At 51.1% G+C, this 19,129-nt stretch overlaps 1 protein-coding gene across 8 annotated transcripts in view; it reads right to left on the bottom strand.

Annotated features, from left to right (window-relative positions):
- Nucleotides 1–19,129, bottom strand: part of LOC105483244 (ceramide synthase 4) — a 63,617-nt gene that overhangs the window by 26,368 nt on the left and 18,120 nt on the right. Inside the window, exon 1 of one of the 8 annotated variants that reach the window (XM_011744224.3) lies at nucleotides 17,518–18,080. The exons of the other annotated variants lie outside the window; for them this stretch is intronic. The gene's annotated coding sequence lies outside the window, so the exon portion shown is untranslated. Of the gene's footprint in view, nucleotides 1–17,517; nucleotides 18,081–19,129 lie in introns of those variants that run through there. 8 annotated transcript variants of the gene reach the window in all.

Here is a 19,129-nt window from a genome sequence, read left to right as displayed (position 1 = left end):
CGTCTTTCTCGATCTGAACTAACAAAACTGTGGTACACCAAACAACAAGTTATGAAATAGGACACGTAAAACCTTTTCAACTAGAAGGTATTTAGTTTTGTTTTTTTTCTTGGGATAGGGTCTTGCTCTGTTGTCCAGGCTGGACTACAGTGGCATGATCACAGCTCACTGCAGCCTCAACCCCCCAGGCTCAGGTGATCCTCCCATCTCAGTCTCCTGAGTATCTGGAACCACAGACACATGCCACCAGCCTGCCTAATTTTAAAATTCTTTATAGAGATGGCGGGGAGGGTCTCACTATGTTGCCTGGGCTAGTCTCAAACTCCTAGGTTCAAGCAGTCCTCCCGCCTCGGCTTCCCGAAGTGCTGGGATTATAGGCATGAGCCACCACAGCCAGCCTGAACTAGAAGATTTATTTTTTTGTTTTTTGACAGGGTTTCTCCATGATGGCCAGGCTGGTCTCAAACTCCTGACCTCAGGTGATCCACCTCCCTCGGCCTCCCAAAGTGCTGGGATTATAGGCATTAGCCACCATGCCTGGCCTGAACTAGAAGTTTTAAAACAGCAAATGGGGGGAAAAAAGCAAAGACGGCCAGGCGCGGTGGCTCACGCCTGTAATCCCAGCACATTGGGAGGCTGAGGCAGGTGGATCACCTGAGGTCAGGAGTTTGAGACTAGCCTGACCACATGGTGAAACCTCATCTCTACTAGGCCGGGTGTGGTGGCTCACACCTGTAATCCCAGCACTTTGGGAGGCCGAGGGGGGCAGATCACGAGGTCAGGAGATTGAGACCATCCCAGCAAACATGGTGAAACCCCGTCTCTACTAAAAATATAAAAATTAGCCAGGCATGGTGCTATGTGCCTGTAATCCCAGCTACTCGGGAGACTGAGGCAGGAGAATCGCTTCAGCCTGGGAGGCGGAGGTTGCAGTGAGCCGAGATCGCACCATTGCACTCCAGCCTGGGCAACAAGAGCGAAACTCTGTCTCATAAAAAAAAAAAAAAAAAAAAAACAAAAACAAAAAAACAAAACAAAAGGAAGAAAAAGAGGAGGAAGATACAACATGGATAAACCTTGAGGACATTATGTTGAATGAAATAAACCCATCACAAGAGGACAAATCCTGTATGATTCCACTTATACAAGGTCTCCAGAGTAATCCCATTCATAGAGACAGAAAGTAGAATGGGACCAGGTGCGGTGGCTCACGCCTGTAATCCCAGCACTATGAGATGCCGAGGTGGGCAGATCACCTGAGGTCAGGAGTTTGAGACCAGCCTGGGCGGATCACCTGAGGTCAGGAGTTTGAGACCAGCCTGGCCAACATGGTGAAACCCCGTCTCTACTAAAAATACAAAAATTAGCCGGGCATGGTGGCGGGCACCTGTGGTCCCAGCTACTCGGGAAGCTGAGGCAGGACAATCGCTTGAACCCAGGAGGCAGAGGTTCCAGTGAGCTGAGATTGCACCACTGCACTCCAGCCTGGGCAACAGAGCAAGACTCCGTCTCAAAAAAAACAAAAACAAAACCTATCTGAAAGCTCTAATGCTGCAATATCCAGGATGGTAGCCACTAGCTATATGTGCCCATTTAAATTTAAATACATTAAAATTAGTTAGGTTGGTCTCTGTGGCTCACGCCTGTAATCCCAGCACTCTGGGAGGCTGAGGCGGGCAGATCACCTGAGGTCAGGAGTTCGAGACCAGCCTGGCCAACATGGTGAAAGCCCCTCTCTACTAAAATACAAAAAATTAGCTGGGCATGGTGGTACGTGCCTGTAATCCCAGCTACTCGGGAGGCTGAGGCAGGAGAATCACTTGAACCTGGGAGGCGGAAGTTGCAGTGAGCTGAGATCGTACCACTGCACTCCAGCCTGGGTGACAAAGCAAGACTCCGCCTGAATAAAATAAAATAAAATAAAATTAGGCGGGTGTGGTGGCTTTTGCTTGTAATCCCAGGCTGAAGTTGGAAGATTGCTTGAGGCCAGGAATTTGAGACCAGGCTGGACAACATAGACAGACCCCCATCTCTTAAAAAAAAAATAAAAATAGGCCGGGCGCGGTGGCTCAAGCCTGTAATCCCAGCACTTTGGGAGGCCGAGACGGGCAGATCACGAGGTCAGGAGATCGAGACCATCCTGGCTGACATGGTGAAACCCCGTCTCTACTAAAAAATACAAAAAACTAGCCGGGCGAGGTGGCGGGCGCCTGTAGTCCCAGCTACTCGGGAGGCTGAGGCAGGAGAATGGTGTGAACCCAGGAGGCGGAGCTTGCAGTGAGCTGAGATCCAGCCACTGCAGTCCAGCCTGGGCAGCAGAGCTAGACTCCGTCTCAAAAAAAAAAAAAAAGAAAAAAAAATAAATAAATAAAAATAAAATAAAAATATTCAGGCTGGCTGTGGTGGCTCATGTCTGTAACCCCAGCACTTTGGGAGGTCAAGGTGGGAGGATCACATGAGCCCAGGAGTTTAAGACCAGCCTGGACAACACAGTGAAACCTTACTTCCACTTAAAAAAAAAAAAAAAAATTCAGCAAGGCCTGGTGGTGTCTGCCTGTAGTCCTAGCTACTCAGGAGGCTGAGGTGGAAGGATGACAAGCCTGGGAGATCTAGCCTGCAGGGAGCTGTGATCACACCACCACACTCTTTAACCTGGGCAACAGAGTGAGACCCTGTCTCAAAAAAAAAGGTTTAAATAAAAAGATTTTTTTTTTTTTTTGAGACGGAGTCTCGCTCTGTCACCCAGGCTGGAGTGCAGTGGCCGGATCTCAGCTCACTGCAAGCTCCGCCTCCCGGGTTCACGCCATTCTCCTGCCTCAGCCTCCCGAGTAGCTAGGACCACAGGCGCCCGCCACCTCGCCCGGCTAGTTTTTTGTATTTTTTAGTAGAAACGGAGTTTCACCGGGTTAGCCAGGATGGTGTCGATCTCCTGACCTCATGATCTGCCCGTCTCGGCCTCCCAAAGTGCTGGGATTACAGGCTTGAGCCACCGCGCCCGGCCTAAATAAAAAGGTTTTAATAAATATGTTGCCCTAACAACATTTGTATGCTCAATAGCCACATGTAGCCAGTGGCTACCACTTTGGACAGTACAGATATGGAACATTTCCATCGTTGTAGAAAGTTCTAGGCCAGGTATGTTGGCTCACGCCTGTTATCCCAGCACTTTGGGAGGCCGAGGTGGGCGGATCACGTGAGGTCGGGAATTTGAGACCAGCCTGACCAACATGGAGAAACCATCTTTACTAAAAATACAAAAAAATTAGCCGGGCGTGGTGGCACATGCCTGTGATTCCAGCTACTAGGGAGGCTGAGGCAGGAGAATTGCTTGAACCTGGGAGGCACAGGTTACGGTGAGCCAAGATCGTGCCATTGCACTCCAGCCTCGGCAACAAGAGGGAAACTCCGTCTCAAAAAAAAAAAAGAAGAAGAAGAAAGAAAAGAAAAGAAAAATTCTACTGGAGGCTGGGTGTGGTGGCTCATGCCTATAATCTCAGCACTTTAGGAGGCTGAAGTGGGCGGATCACGAGGTCAGGAGATTGAGACCATCCTGGGTAACATGGTGAAACCCCATCTCTACTAAAAATACAAAAAATTAGCTGGGCGTGGTGGTGGCACCTGTAGTCCCAGCTACTCAGGAGGCTGAGGCAGGAGACTCACTTGAACCCAGAAGGCGGAGGTTGCAGTGAGCCAAGATTGTGCCACTGTACTCCAGCCTGGGCGACAGAGCAAGATTCTGTCTCAAAACAAAAAAAGAAAAAAGAAAAAAGAAATAAAATTCTACTGGACAGTATCACTCTAGAGAGAAAACACAAGTAGCAGTTGGAAGGGAATCTATAAATGGAAGAAAGAAATGGCACTGGGTGAATTTCTCATTTGGATTGCTATTCATTGGAGATAAAAACTGGCTTAAAGATTAAGAGGATAGGGCTGGGTGTGGTGACTCATGCCTATAATTCCACTGCTTCGGGAGGCTGAGGTGGGAGGATTACTTGAGGCTAGGAGTTTGAGACCAGCTTTGGCAACATAGTGAGACCCTGTCTCTACCAAAAAAAAAAAAAAAAAAAAAAAAAAAAAAAAAAAAAAAAGAAAGAAAAAAAGAAAAAGAAAAAGCTGGGTTAAGTGGTACATGCCTGTAGTCCCAGCTACTCAGGAGGCTGAGGTAGGAGGATCCTTGGAGCCCAGAAGCTATGATTGCACCACTGCACTCCAGCCTGGGGGAGCAAGAGAGACTCTCTCTTAAAAAAAAAGAAAGAAAGAAAGAAAGAAAGAAAGAAGGAAGAGAAAGGAAGAGGAAGGAAGAGGAAGGAAGAGGAAGGAAGAGGAAGGAAGAGGAAGGAAGAGGAAGGAAGAGGAAGGAAGAGGAAGGAAGAGGAAGGAAGGAAGGAAGAGGAAGGAAGGAAGGAAGGAAGGAAGGAAGGAAGGAAGGAAGGAAAGAGCCAGAGCCCCATATTCTACATTAAAAGTCTGAGTACATCTCTTGCTGACCCTTAGCCCATGGATATTGGACGTACTCCAAATAGCCCTGCTGAGGCTAACAGAACCAGGCCAAGATTTCATCCACTACCCACCACAGAAGAAACAGACTTTAGAGTCTGAGTCCAGCCAGGTTAACTGCCTGATAAAAAATAAATGTTAAAAAATCAATGCTCTTCAAAGGAACATAACAGAATCCAGAGACTCTGCAACATATCTTCCACAATGTCCAGAACTCAATCCAAAATTACTCGACATCTCACAAAATAGGAGAACATGACCCATGCTCAGGAAAGAAGTTAAAGGAGGCCGGGCGCGGTGGCTCACGCCTGTAATCCCAGCACTTTGGGAGGCCGAGGCGGGCGGATCACAAGGTCAGGAGATCGAGACCACGGTGAAACCCCGTCTCTACTAAAAATACAAAAAATTAGCCGGGCGCGGTTGTGAGTGCCTGTAGTCCCAGCTACTCGGGAGGCTGAGGCAGGAGAATGGCGTGAACCCGGGAGGCGGAGCTTGCAGTGAGCCGAGATTGCGCCACTGCACTCCAGCCTGGGCGACAGAGCAAGACTCCGTCTCAAAAAAAAAAAAAAAAGAAGTTAAAGGAGACTGGCCCTGAAGTAACCCAGATGTTGGCTTTGAGGCAGCTATTATGTCTGTAACTCCAGCACTTTGAGAGGCCAAGGTGGGTGGATCATGAGAGCTCAGGAGTTCAAGACCAGTTGAGCAACATGGTGAAACACTGTCGCTACAAAAAATACAAAAATTAGCTGAGCATGGTGGCATAAGCCAGTAGTCCCAGCTACCTGGGGGGCTGAGGTAGGAGGATCACTTGAGCCCAAGACGTTGAGGCTGTAGTGAGCTGTGATTGATTGCACTACTGCATTCCAGCCTGGGCAACAGAGTGAGACCCTGTCTCAAAAACAAACAAACAAAACAAAACAAAAAACAAATGGAAATTCTAAAACTTAAAAATGTAGACTATCTGAAATTTTAAAATTCACTGTGTGGGCTTGATAGCAGATTGGAGATGACAAAAGAAAATGTTAACAAATTTAAAGACAGATTGACAGCAAATATCCAAACTGAAGAACAGAGAAGAAAAAAGTTTAAGTAAAAATGGATAGTGGTAATGGTTGCACAACACTTTGAATGTACTTAATACTACTAAGTTGCATACTTAAACATGGTTAAAATGGTTAATTTTATATTACATATATTTTACCTCAATTTAGAAAGTGTATAGACCCTTGGTATTTTCTGGATGATATCAAAAGGTCTAACTTATGGCTGGGCATGGTGGCTCCCACCTGTAATCCCAGCACTTTAGGAGGCTGAAGTGGGCAGATCACTTGAGGCCAGGAGTTTGAGACCAGTCTGGCCAATATGGTGAAAATACATAATTAGCCAGACTTGGTGGCGTGTGCCATCGAGGGGGAGGAGGAGGAGGGGGAGGAGGAGGAAGGGAGTGGGAGGAGGGGGAAGAGGGGGGGAGGAGAGGGGGAAGGGGGGGAGGAGAGGAGGAGGAGGGGGAGGAGGAGGGGGAGGAGGAGGGGGAGGGGGAGGAGGAGGGGGAGGAGGAGGAGGGGGAGGAGGAGGAGGAGGAGGAGGGGGAGGAGGGGGAGGAGGGGGAGGAGGAGGGGAGGAGGGGGAGGAGGGGGAGGAGGGGGAGGAGGGGGAGGAGGGGGGAGGAGGGGGAGGAGGGGGAGGAGGGGGAGGAGGGGGGAGGAGGGGGAGGAGGGGGAGGAGGGGGAGGAGGGGGAGGAGGGGGAGGAGGGGGAGGAGGAGGGGGAGGAGGGGGAGGAGGATGGGGGATGAGAAAAGGAAGGAGGAGGAGGGGGGGAGGAGGAGGGGAGGAGGGGGAGGAGGGGGAGGAGGGGGAGGAGGGGGAGGAGGGGGAGGAGGGGGAGGGGGGAAGGAGAGGAGGAGGGGAAGGAGAGGAGGAGGGGGGGAGGAGGGGGGGAGGAGGGGGAGGGGGGAAGGAGAGGAGGAGGGGAAGGAGAGGAGGAGGGGGGGAGGAGGGGGGGAGGAGGGGAGGAGGAGGGGGGAGGAGGGGGAGGGGGAGGAGGAGGAGGAGGGGGAGGGGGAGGAAGAGGGGGAGGGGAGGAAGAGGGGGAGGGGGAGGAGGGGGAAGAGGATGGGAAGGACTAGGGGGAAGAGTGGGAAGACAAGGGGGAGGAGGATGGAGAGGGGGAGGAGGATGGAGAGGGGGAGGAGGAAGAAAAGGGGGAGGAGGGGGGAAGAAGGGGGGAGGAGGAAGAGGACAAGGGGGAGGAGGAGGAGGACAAGGGGGAGGAGGGGGGAAGAGGGGGAGGAGGAGGAGAGAGAGGAAGAAAGAAGAAAATAAAGAAGAGGAAGGCTATAAGGGTACAGTCCACATTCACGTAAGTTGTTAGACTAGGGAGCTGGTCGGGGTTGGGATGAGAGCCAGTGAACCTGTCTTGTGTTTTACTGATCATAGCTCACCGCAGCCTCCACTTCCCGAGTTCAGGTGATCCTCCCAGCTCAGCTCCCCAGGTAGCTGGGGTTACAGGTGTGCACCACCTCGCCCGGCTACTGTTTTAATTTTTTGTAGAGATGGGGTTTCACCATGTTGCCAGGCTGGTCTCAAACTCTTAGACTCAGGCGATTTGCCTGCCTCAGCCTCCCAAAGTACTGGGGTTACAGGCATGAGCCACCACAGTCTCGCTCTGTCGCCCAGGCTGGAGTGCAGTGAGGCAATCTTGGCTCATGGCAAGCTTCGCCTCCTAGGTTCACGCTTTCTCGTCTCAGCCTCGTGAGTAGCTAGGACTACAGGAGTCGGCCACCATGTCTGGCTAATTTTTTGTATTTTTAGTAGAGACGTGATTTCACTGCATTATCCAGGATGGTCTTGATCTCCTGACTGCGTGATCCACCTGCCTTGGCCTCCAGAAGTGCTAGGATTACAGGCGTGAGCCAGCACGCCTGGCCTATAAGGAGTGGGTTTAAGGGTGACTTCTTAAAAATATATTTTTTTTCAGATGGAGTTTTGCTCTTATTGCCCAGGCTAGAGTGCAATGGTGGGATCTCAGCTCATTACAACCTCCGCCTCCTGAGTTCAAGCAATTCTCCTGCCTCAGTCTGCTGAGTAGCTGGGATTACAGGCACCCACCACCATGCCCAGCTAATTTTTTGTATTTTTAGCAGAGATGGGGTTTCGCCATGCTGGCCAGGCTGGTCTCGAACTACTGGCCTCAGGTGATCCACCCGCCTAGGCCTCCCAAAGTGCTGGGATTACTGGTGTGATCCACCGTGACTGGCTGACTTATTAAAATTTTTTAAAAATTGTGGTAAAATACTCATAACGTTTACCATTAATTGTGCTTAATTATACAGTTCAGTGGCATTAAATATTTCACATGGTTGTGTAACCATAACCACCATCCATCTCCAGAATTCTTTCAGGTTGCAAAACTGAAACTGGCCGGGCACGGCGGCTCACACCTGTAATCCCAGCACTTTGGGAGGCCAAGGTGGATGGATCATGAGGTCAAGAGATCAAGACCATCCTGGCCAACATGGTGAAACCCCGTCTCTACTAAAAATACAAAAATTGGCTGGGCGTGGTGGCACGCACCTGTAATCCCAGCTACTCTGGAGGCTGAGGCAGGAGAATCGCTTGAACCCGGGAGGCAGAGATTACAGTAAGCTGAGATCATGACACTACACTCCAGCCCAGTAACAGTGAGACTCCATCTCAAAACAACAACAACAAAAAACCCTGAAACTCCATGCCCAATAATCAATAATTCGCTGTTCTCTCTCCTCTGGCATCCACCATTCTACTTTCTCTCTCTCTATGAATCTGGTGACGCTAGGGGCCTCATATAAGTGGAATCACACAGTATTTGCCCTTTTGTGACTGGCTTATTTCACTTACCATAATGTCCTCAAGGGTCATCCATATGATATGTTTCACTCTTCCCTTTTAAGGCTGAATCAGGCTGGGTGCAGTGGCTTGCGCCTGTAATCCCAGCACTTTGGGAGGCTGAGGCTGGTGGATCATTTGAAGTCAGGAGTTCGAGACCAGCCTGGGCAACATGGTGAAACCCAGTCTCCACTAAAAATGCAAAACTTAGCTGGGTGGGGTGGCTCACGCCTGTAAGTCCCAGATGCTTGGAAGGCTGAGGCATGAGAATTGCTTGAGCCAAGATCAAGGCGGAGGTTGCAGTGAGCTGAGATCGTGCCACTGCACTCCAGCCTGAATGACAGAGTGAGACTCTGTCTCAAGAAAAAAGAAAAAAAGGCCGAATCATATTCCAGTGTATGTATATATTAAGAGTGACTTTTTAAATAGAAAATTATAGTACAAGGAAATGAAAACGTTTCCATTGAAGGTATGGTTGATACAGGAGACGGGCTCAGAGGGGCATTTTTTAGTAGGGAATGAGCCGCTTACCCCCACCTCACTACTTAAGAAACCAATTCTCTCTCTTTTTTTTTTGTTTTGAGACAGAGTTTCGCTCTTGTTGCCCAGGTTGGAGTGCAATGGCGCAATCTTGGCTCACTGCAACCTCAGCCTCGAGGGTTTAAGTGATTCTCCTGCCTCAGCCTCCTGAGTCGCTGGGATTACAGGCGCCTGCCACCACGCCCAGTTAATTTTGTATTTTTAGTAGAGACGGGGTTTCACCATGTTGGCCAGGCTGGTCTCAAACTCTTGATCTCAGGCAATCCGCCTGCCTCGGCCTCCCAAAGTGCTAGGATTACAGGCTCGAGCCACTGCACCCGGTCTGGTTTTGAACTCTGTAGCTCAAACAATCTGCCCACCTCGGCCTTCCAAAGTGCTGGGATTACAGGCATGAGCCACCACACCGGGCCAAGAAACCAATTCTCCATCAAGATCAGCCCCTTTGGTGATGTCCCTGCCCATCTTCCAGGGTGGAGATAATTGTGAAATCTGGGTTGATGGCATCCTTCCTTCCCTCAACCTGCTTTAACATCTGCCCCTCCTTCTCCCACCAGCTGTTGCCCCTGGGCCCCTGTGCTGCTCCCTGGTGACAGCATACATGGAGGCAGATTCACATAGGGCCAAGCAGGTGCAAAGCCAGACTGTTCTGTGGGAGAGCAGGCTTTTGCCCACACCCACACCTGGATTATCCTAAGGCACCAGCGGCCAATAGCGCTGGTACCATCCCAGGCATTATCCATCAGATGCTTACCCAGGAACAAGCCCTTACCTCCCTGCATTGGAAATATCAGCCACACCCTGAGGAAGATACTGTTACCTTTTTTTTTTTTTTTTTTTTTAAGACAGTCTTGCTCTGTCACCCAGGCTGGAGTGGAGTGCAGTGGTGTGATTTCGGCGCACTGCAACCTCCACCTCCCGGGTTCAAGCGATTCTCCCGCCTTGGCCTCCCAAGTTGCTGGGATTATAAGCATGTGCCACCACACCTGGCTAATTTTTGCATTTTTTCATAGAGACGGGGTTTCACCATGTTGGCCAGGCTGGTCTGGAACTCCTGAACTTAAGTGATCCACCCACCTCGGCCTCCCAAAGTGCTGGGATTATGGGCGTGAGTCACCGTGCCCGGTCACCATTCTCATTTCACAGATAAACAAACTGAGTCTTGGAGAGATGCCGGATCACCTACACAGGGTCACATAGCTGACAAATGGCCAGGTAATACTTTGACCCCAGTTCTGTGGCACCGGGCATTCCAGACGGACATGGGCCCAGAGACACTCAGCTCATCAGCTGTAGCCTCAGAATTATTTAAACACGGCTGGGTGCGGTGACTCATGCCTGTAATCCCAGCACTTTGGGAGGCCGAGGTGGGCGGATCACCTGAGGTTAGGAGTTCGAGACCAGCCTGGTCAACATGGTGAAACCCTGTCTTTACTAAAAATACAAGAATTAGCTGGGCATGGTGGCGGGTGCCTGTAATCCCAGCTACTTGAGAAGCCGAGGCAGGAGAATCGCTTGAACCCAGGAGGCGGAGGTTGCAGTCAGCCGAGATCGCTCCATTGCACTCCAGACTGGGGACAAGAGTGAGACTTGTCTCAAAAAAAAAAAAAAAAAAAAAAAAAAGATTACTGGAAAACAGGACTTGCCTTCATGCTTCTATTCATTGTCCACTGCCACCTCTCTGTCCCCACCCAACTACTCCAGTCTTTGGCTTTTGGCCATCAGTCACAGCCTCCCATGGCCAATCCCAAGTGGTCAATTCCTCTAAGCATGAAACTGGGACCCTTGTAGCATCTCCTCCCCTTGTCCGTCCCTCCTTTGCAGAATCATGACCTCCTGCTTCCCCTTCTCTCGGCCATTTTCTCTAATTTGTGCCGGTTTTTCTCCCTGAACTATGCCAGTCCTGGATCCCCTCACACCATCCACTCCCCCCGGGAAATTCACCTGCCTGGAAGCTGCGGTCAGCACGTCCATGCTGTCAGTTTCCAGATTTCTGCTGCTCCCAGGTCGCCATCCCGCCAAAGTCAAACCCGCTTCCCCCAACACCTCCCATCTGCGTGCTGCCCAGACACGTCAGGACTGAAGTCATCTCCCACAGAGCCTGCTTTCCTCCTCCCCTGGCTTCTTGGCCAAGATGTCACCCTCCACCCAGTCTTCAGGGACAAAATTCTGAGAGTCATCTCTGACTCCATCTCACACCCTCTTGGCACTCAACTCCTCACTAAGCCCTGGGATTGCATCCGTCTTTCCCATGATGGTCCCTCCTCTGACCAATTTCCACGGCCCCCATTTCTTGATTGAATCATGGTAGCCGCCTCCCCACTCAGCACCCAGAGGTCTTTCTTCTTGCCTGCAAATCAGACCTGCCGTTTCAAATCCTGTAAGCGCTCCCACTGGCCTGGCACTGTGCTCCCCAGCAAATGGACCTTGGCAAATGCCATTTCCCTACCAGTAATGCCCCCCCTTCAGCCTGTCAAATTCTTCCCAGCTCTTCACGACCCTGTTCAACAGACAGTTCCTCTAGGAGGGCCTACCAATCGCCCCTGAGCTGGATCAGGGGACACTCCCCTCCTGGGTTCTCCTACCTCATCTTTCTCAGGGGCAACAGTGTGGAGTCTCGCTGTGTCGCCCAGGCTGGAGTGCAGTGACACAATCTCTGCTCACTGCAATCTCCACCTCCCAGGTCAAGCGATTCTCCTGAGTAACTGGGATTACAGGCGCGTGCCACCACGCCCGGCTAATTAGGCTGGTCTCGAACCCTTGACCTTGTGATCTGCCCGCCTCGGCCTCCCAAAGTGCTGGGATTACAGGAGTGAGCCATCATGCCTGGCCTTTTTTTTTGTTTGTTTTGTTTTTTTTAAAGACAGAGTCTTGCTCTGTCGCCTAGGCTGGAGGTGCAGTGGTGTGATGTTAGCTCACTGCACCCTCCACCTCCCAGGTTCAAGCGATTCTCCTGCCTCAGCCTCCCAAGTATCTGGGACTACAGGCATGCACCATGATGCCTAATTTTTTTTGTATTTTTAGTAGAGACAGGGCTTCACCATCTTGGTCAGGCTGATCTCGAATTCCTGATTTCAAATGATCCACCTGCCTCAACCTTCCAAAATGCTGGGATTACAGGAATAAGCCACTGTGCCCAGCCATGGACAACTGTTTTTTGTGTTTTTGTTTTTGAGACAGGGTCTTGCTTTGTTGCCCAGGCTGAAGTGCAGTGGCATGATCAAAGTTCACTGCAGTTTTGACTTCCCAGGCTCAAGTGATCCTCCCACCTCAACTTTCTGAGTAGCTGGGATTACCACGCCCAGCTAATTTTTTTTTTTTTTTTTTTTTTTTTTTTTAAGACAGCCTGTTGCCCAGGCTGGAGCACAATGGTGAGATCTTGGTTCACTGCAACCTCCGCCTCCCAGGTTCAAGTGATTCTCCTGCCTCAGCCTCCCGAGTAGATTGGATTACAGGCGTGTGCCACCATGCCCGGCTAATTGTGTATATTTTTAGTAGAGACAGGGTTTCACCATGTTGGTCAGGTTGGTCTCGAACTCCTGAGCTCAAGAGATCCACCCACCTCAGCCTCCCAAAGTGCCAGGATTACAGGCATGAGCCACTGTGCCTGGCCCGGCCAATTTAAAATAATAATTAAAAAAAAAAAATTATAGAGACGAGGTCTCACTATGTTTCCCAGGCTGGTCTCAAACTCCTGGGTTCAAGTGATCCTGCTGCCTCAGCCTCCCAAAGTGCTAGGATTCCAGGTACATGCCGCCATGCCCAGCTAATTTTTTTTTTTTTTTTGGTACAGACAGGGTTTCCCTATGTTTCCCAGGCTGGTCTCAAACACCTGGCCTCAAGTGATCCTCCCACTCCCGGCCTCCCAAAGTGCTAGGACTATAGATGTGAGCCACTGCACCCAGCCAGGGACAACTATCTTTCCCCACATCCTGGTGATGAGGACCTCTCCATTTTCCCAGCACCTGACACACGACGGGTGGCAGGGAACTGTCTACTGACTGCACAAATGAATAAAAGGCTCAACTGAGACCGGGGCACCCAGGATCCCAGAGAACAACCGAGCTCCAGTTTCAGGTTTTTCCACCACCCTCTTGGCCACTTTTCCCCCATCCCTCTTCCACCTGTGCTATGAGGCACTCACTGCTCTCCTTCCAAAGACTCATGCTGGCCAGCCACAGTGGCTCACGCGTGTAATCTCAGCACTTTGGGAGGCTGAGGCAGGTGGATCACCTAAGGTCAGGAGTTTGAGACCTGCCTGGCCAACATGGCGAAACCCCGTCTCTACTAAAAATACAAAATTAGCTGGGTGTGGTGGTGCATGCCTGTAATCCCAGCTACTCAGGAGGCTGAAGCAGGAGAATCGTTGAAACTGGGAGGCAGAAGTTGCGGTGAGCCGAGATCGCACCAATGCACTCCAGCATGGGCAATGAGAGCGAAACTCCATCTCCAAAAAAAAAAAAAAAAAAAAGTTCATGCTGGCTAGGCACAGTGAGTCACACCTGTAATCCCAGTACTTCTTGGAGGGTGAGGCAAGAGGATCACTTGAGCCCAGCAGTTCCAGACCAGCCTGGGCAAGATAGTGAGACCCCGTCCCTAAAAAACAAACAAACAAGTTAAAAATTAGCTGGGCATGGTACTACACGCCTGCAGTCCCAGCTCCTCAGGAGGACCTCTTTCAGCCCAGGAGGTCAAGGCTGCAGTGAGCTACGATTGCACCGCTGCACTCCAGCCTGAGTGACAGAACAAGACCCTATGTATAAAAATAAAATTTTAGGCCAGGCACAGTGGCTCATGCCTGTAATCCCAGCACTTTGGGAAGCCGAGGCAGGCTGATTACCTGAGGTCAGGAGTTCAAGACCAGCCTGGCCAACATGGTGAAACCCCACCTCTACAAAAAAATACAAAAACTAGCTGGGCATGATGGCAGGTGCCTGTAATCCCAGCTACTCAGGAGGATGAGGCAGGAGAATCGCTTGAACCCGGGAGGCCGAGGTTGCAGTGAGCTGAGATTACACCACTGCACTCCAGCCTGGGGGACAGAGCGAGACTCCATCTCAAAAAAAAAAAAAAAAAAAAAAAGAAAAAGAAAAAATGTAAATATAAAATAAAATGTTAGGCTGGGTGTGGTGGCTTATACCTGTAATCCCAGCACTTTGGTAGGTTGAGGAGGGCGGATCACTTGAGGTCATGAGTTTGACCTCAACGTGGTGAAGCCCTGTCTCTACTAATACAAAAAAATTAGTTAGGCATGGTAATCCCAGCTACTCGGGAGGCCAAGGCAGGAGAATCGCTTGAACCTGGGAAGTGGAGGCTGCAGTGAGCCAAGATCGTGCCGCTGCACTCCAGCGTGGGTGACAGAGCAAGATTCCGTCTCAAAAAAATAAATAAGAAAAAAAATGTGAAAAGGCTCACATTGTTTGTTTACCGAAATACATTTATTTTCAGAAGACGCTTTCTCTCCCTCCGTCTCCCCCGAAAGAGCAAGCCAGCATTGGCATCATGTACAGAGGCTAGCCATGAAAACAAATACAACAAAACAAAGCAAAGTGCAGTGTTGGCCAGTTCCTGATGCTGGCAAGGCTGCCAGCCCCGGCCTTGGGCACTCCAGATTCTAGGGGATGTTAGCAAGTATCTGTTACCATGCCTTGAAGGACACAGCAGCAGAACCAGGTGCAGTGGCTCACACCTGTAATTGCAATACTTTGGGAGGCTGGGACGGGAGGATTGCTTGAGCCTAGCAGTTCAAGACCAACCTGAGCAACACGGCGAGACCCTGTCTGTTTAAAAAAAAACAAACAAACACAGGCCAAGTGCGGTGGTTCATGCCTGTAATCCCAGCACTTTGGGAGGCTGAGGCGGGCGGATCACGAGGTCAGGAGATCGAGACCATCCTAACAGGGTGAAACTCCATCTCTACTAAAAAAAAAAAAATACACAAAAATTAGCCGGGAGTGGTGGCGGGCGCCTGTAGTCCCAGCTACTCGGGAGGCTGAGGCAGGAGAATGGCGTGAACCTGGGAGGCGGAGCTTGCAGTGAGCTGAGGTTGCACCACTGCTCTCCAGCCCAGGCGACAGAGTGAGACTCTGTCTCAAAAAAAACAAAAACAAAAACAGCAGCAGCAGTAACGGAAGCCCTCAGCCTTGATGCCATGGGAAGGTGGCAGAGATTTCAGGAGGGAGCGATTCTAGGAGCTCTCCTGGCAATGTGGGTTGCCCTTGGAGGCTGTCCCGTCCCTGGAGGTCACTCAGAGGCTGGTTGGCCTCTTGCAGGTGACAGTGGCCAGAGTGGGGAACCTGGGTCAGAATAGGTAGAGAGGCTCAGCCGGATGTGGTGGCTCATGCCTATAATCCCAGCACTTTGGGAGGCTGAGGCAGGCAGATCACCTGAGGCCAGGAGTTCCAGATCAGCCTGGCCAACATGGTGAAACCCCAGATCTACTAAAAATACAAAAATTAGCGGGGCATGGTGGTGCATGCCTGTAATCCCAGCTGCTCAGGAGGCTGAGGCAAGAGAATCACTTGAACCCGGGAGGCGGAGGTTGTAGTGAGCCGAGATCACACCACTGCATTCCAGCCTGGGTAACGGAGCACGACTCTGTCTCCAAAAAAGGAGAGAGAGAGAGATACGGAGGCTGATGGTGGAGGAGGTGGCAGAGAGAGGAGCCTGGGGGAGGGGTGCTGAGGTCTGGGGAGGGTGTCTTCAAGGGGTGGGGGTGGCAGGTTGGGATGAGCATCTGGGGTAGATCTGGAAACTGCCTGCTTGGGCAGGAATACGGGGACACACAGCCTAGGGGTGGGAGCGGGTGAGGAGATCCAGGTGGGCAAATTCCAGGCGTGGAATTCTAAGACAGTACCATCTGAGAGGGGGTAAAACAACAGAGTGAGGGCAGGAGCTGTGGAGCTCCAGGGTCCCCAGGCATCCACTGAACAAACGTTTTTTTTTCCCCCCCCCCAGAGACAGGATTCCACTCTGCTGCCCAGGCTGGAGTGCAGTGGCGGGATCATCACTCACTGCAGCCTCGAACCCTTGGGTTCAAATGATCCCCCTGCCTCAGCCTCCCAAGTAGCTGAGAATACAGGCACCCAGGCCACTACACCCAGCTAATTTTTTTTTTTGAGACGGAATTTTGCTCTTGTTGCCCAGGCTGGAGCGCAATGGCAGATCTCGGTTCATTGCAACCTCCGCCTCCCGGGTTCAAGCGATTTTTCTGCCTTAGCCTCCTGAGTAGCTGCAGTTACAGGCATGTGCCACCATATCTGGCTAATTTTTTTGTATTTTTAGTACAGATGGGATTTCGCCATGTTGGTCAGGCTGGTCTCAAACTCCTGACCTCAGGTGATCCACCCACCTTGGCCTCCCAAAGTGCTGGGATTGCAGGCATAAGCCACTGTGCCCAGCCGTCACCCAGCTAATTAAAAAAAAAAATTTTTTTTTATAGAGATAGGGTCTCACTATGTTGCCCAGCTTGGTCTCGAACTCCTGGACTCAAGCCTTCCTTGAGCCTCAGCCTCTCAAAGTGTTGGGATGACAGGTGCAAGCCACTGTGTCTGGCCTCCAGGCATCCATCTGAACCTACATGGGCCTGCAGTCCTGCCCGGGTCTCAGAGGAGCTGGGGGCAGTGGGTTGAGACATTAGCAATCTGTGGACCTCAGAGCCTGCTCCTATCCTGCAAGGGTGGCTCAGGCAGCTGGAGTCCTCTGTGAAATCAATTCGCCACCTTTTTTTGCGGGAGATGAAGTCTTGCTCTGTCACCCAGGCTAGAGTGTAATGGCACGATCTAGGCTCACTGCAACCTCCACCTCCTGGATTCAAGTGATTCTCCTGCCTCAGCCTCCCAAGTCGCTGGGACCACAGGCACCTGCCACCACGCCCAGCTAATTTTTGTATTTTTAGTAGAGATGAGGTTTTACCATGTTGGCCAGGCTGGTCTCGAACTCCTGGCCTTGAGTGATCCTCCTGCCTCAGTCTCCCAAAGTTCTGGGATTACAGGCATGAGCCATCACGCCTGGCCTCAAGTCACCATCTTGATACCCGTCCATCTAGTGAAGAAAGAAGCCACAGAGAGCCCCCACAGAGCACACGTCTTCCGTCAGCCCTCTGGGTTGGATGCGTTAGCACAGAGAAAGGCCTCCAGTGGTGAGGCAGAGGCTACCTACGGTCATTTTAAGGGCCAGAGGTGTTTGTGTAACTGGAGGCAAAGAGCTTCCTCTTCAGATGACGGTCCAAGACCGCCCCTCCACTGGGATACACACAGATGGAGTCCATCCCTCTCTCAGCAGTGGCTCTGAGTACAAGCCTATCCCTTCTCCATCTCAAGATCTCCTGGGAGGCTCCCTGTGGCTCCTGACCTGGCATTTGAGGCCTTTGTGACCTGGTCAAGCCCACCGCCCTGTCCTGGCCTCGCTGTTTGCCCTCCCACAGCCACCTTGACTCTGCGGTTCTCAGCCTAGGGTCTCCACGGGCGGATTCCCAGAGTCTGCTTCAGTTTTAGGAATGTCGCTCCGATGCCATTCCCAGATGCCAGGTCTTTGCCTGGGCCGCTCCCTCTAAGTCACTGTTCAGCATTCCGTTATCTGATGCCTGGCATGGTTAAACCTTCAAGGGGGCAGCTTACCTGTGGCTGCCTCCAGGAAGTCTCGAAGACTCCCAGCCTGGGTCAAGAGCCTCTCCTTGGTCATGCGCAGTGGCTCATGCCTGTAATCCCAGTGCTTTGGGAGGCCAAAGCGGGTAGATCACCTGAGGTCAGGAGTTTAAGACCAGCGTGGCCAACATGGCGAAACCTCATCTTTAGTAATAATACAAGAATTAGGTGGGTGTGGTGGCACGTGCCTGTAATCCAGTTACTTGGAAGGCTGAGGGAGTAGAATCACTTGAACCTGGAAGGCAAAGGTTGCGATGAGCCAAGATAGTACAACTGCACACTCCAACCTGGGTGACAGAGTGAGATTCTGTCTCAAAATAAAAATAAAAACAAAAAAGAAAGGCCAAATGCAGATCCCAGCACTTTGGGAGGATGAGGCGGGCAGATGACTTGAGACCAAGAGTTCAAGACCAGTCTGGCCAGCATGGCAAAACCCCATCTCTACAAAAGAATACAAAAATTAGCCAGTCGCGGTGGCTCACACCTGTAATCCCAGCACTTTGGGAGGCCGAGACGGGCGGATCACAAGGTCAGGAGATCGAGACCATCCTGGCTAACACGGTGAAACGCAGTCTCTGCTAAAAATAGAAAAAAACTAGCCAGGCATGGTGGCGGGCCCCTGTAGTCCCAGCTACTCGGGAGGCTGAGGCAGGAGAATGGCATGAACCTGGGAGGCAGAGCTTGCAGTGAGCTGAGATCATGCCACTGCACTCCAGCCTAGGCGACAGAGCAAGAGTCTGTCTCAAAAAAGAAAAAAAAAAAAAAAAAAAAAAAAAAAAGAATACAAAAATTAGCCAGGCGTGGTAGCGGACACCTGTAATCCCAGCTGCTCATGAAGCTGACACAGGAGAATCGCTTGAACCTGGGAGGCACAGGTTGCAGTGAACTGAGATTGCGCCACTGCACTCCAGCCTGAGCAACAGAGCGAGACTCTGTCTTGCGGGGGAAAAAAAAAAAAAAAGGCCAGGCCGAGGCAGGCAGATCACCATGTCAAGAGATCAAGACCATCCTGGTTAACATGCTGAAACCCCATTTCTATTAAAAATACATTAAAAAAAAAAAAAAAAAAAAAAGGCCAAGCGTGGTGGCTCACGCCTGTAATCCCAGCACTCTGGGAAACCGAGGCAGGTGGATCACGAGGTTAGGAGATCAAGACCATCCTGGCTAACACAGTGAAACCCCGTCTCTACTAAAAAATACAAAAAATTAGCCGGCATGGTGGTGGGCACCTGTAGTTCCAGCTAATCAGGAGGCTGAGGCAGGAGAATGGCGTGAACCCGGGAGGCGGAGCTTGCAGTGAGCCGAGATTGCACCACTGCACTCCAGCCTGGGCGACAGACAGAGCGAGACTCTGTCTCAAAAAAAAAAAAAAAAAAAAAAAAAAAAGCCTCTCCTTGCCTTCAGTGTCTCTGATTGCTTTCCTTGCACCCTGGTTAATCTGCCTCGTAACTGACAGGGACACGTCTGTCTTCCCGCTGAATGAGGGGTTTCCAGGAGGGCAGTAAACAAGTCCAATTGCTGTCTCAGCCCATCACTCACTCCCACTCAGGCCCCAGCCCTAATGTCACCTTTTCAGAGGGGCCCT

This window comes from Macaca nemestrina, chromosome 20, assembly GCF_043159975.1.
Source record: "Macaca nemestrina isolate mMacNem1 chromosome 20, mMacNem.hap1, whole genome shotgun sequence".
Taxonomy (NCBI): Eukaryota; Metazoa; Chordata; class Mammalia; order Primates; family Cercopithecidae; genus Macaca; species Macaca nemestrina.
The sequence above is the reverse complement of the archived record's forward strand: the minus strand, read 5'-3'. Positions and strand labels throughout refer to the sequence as shown.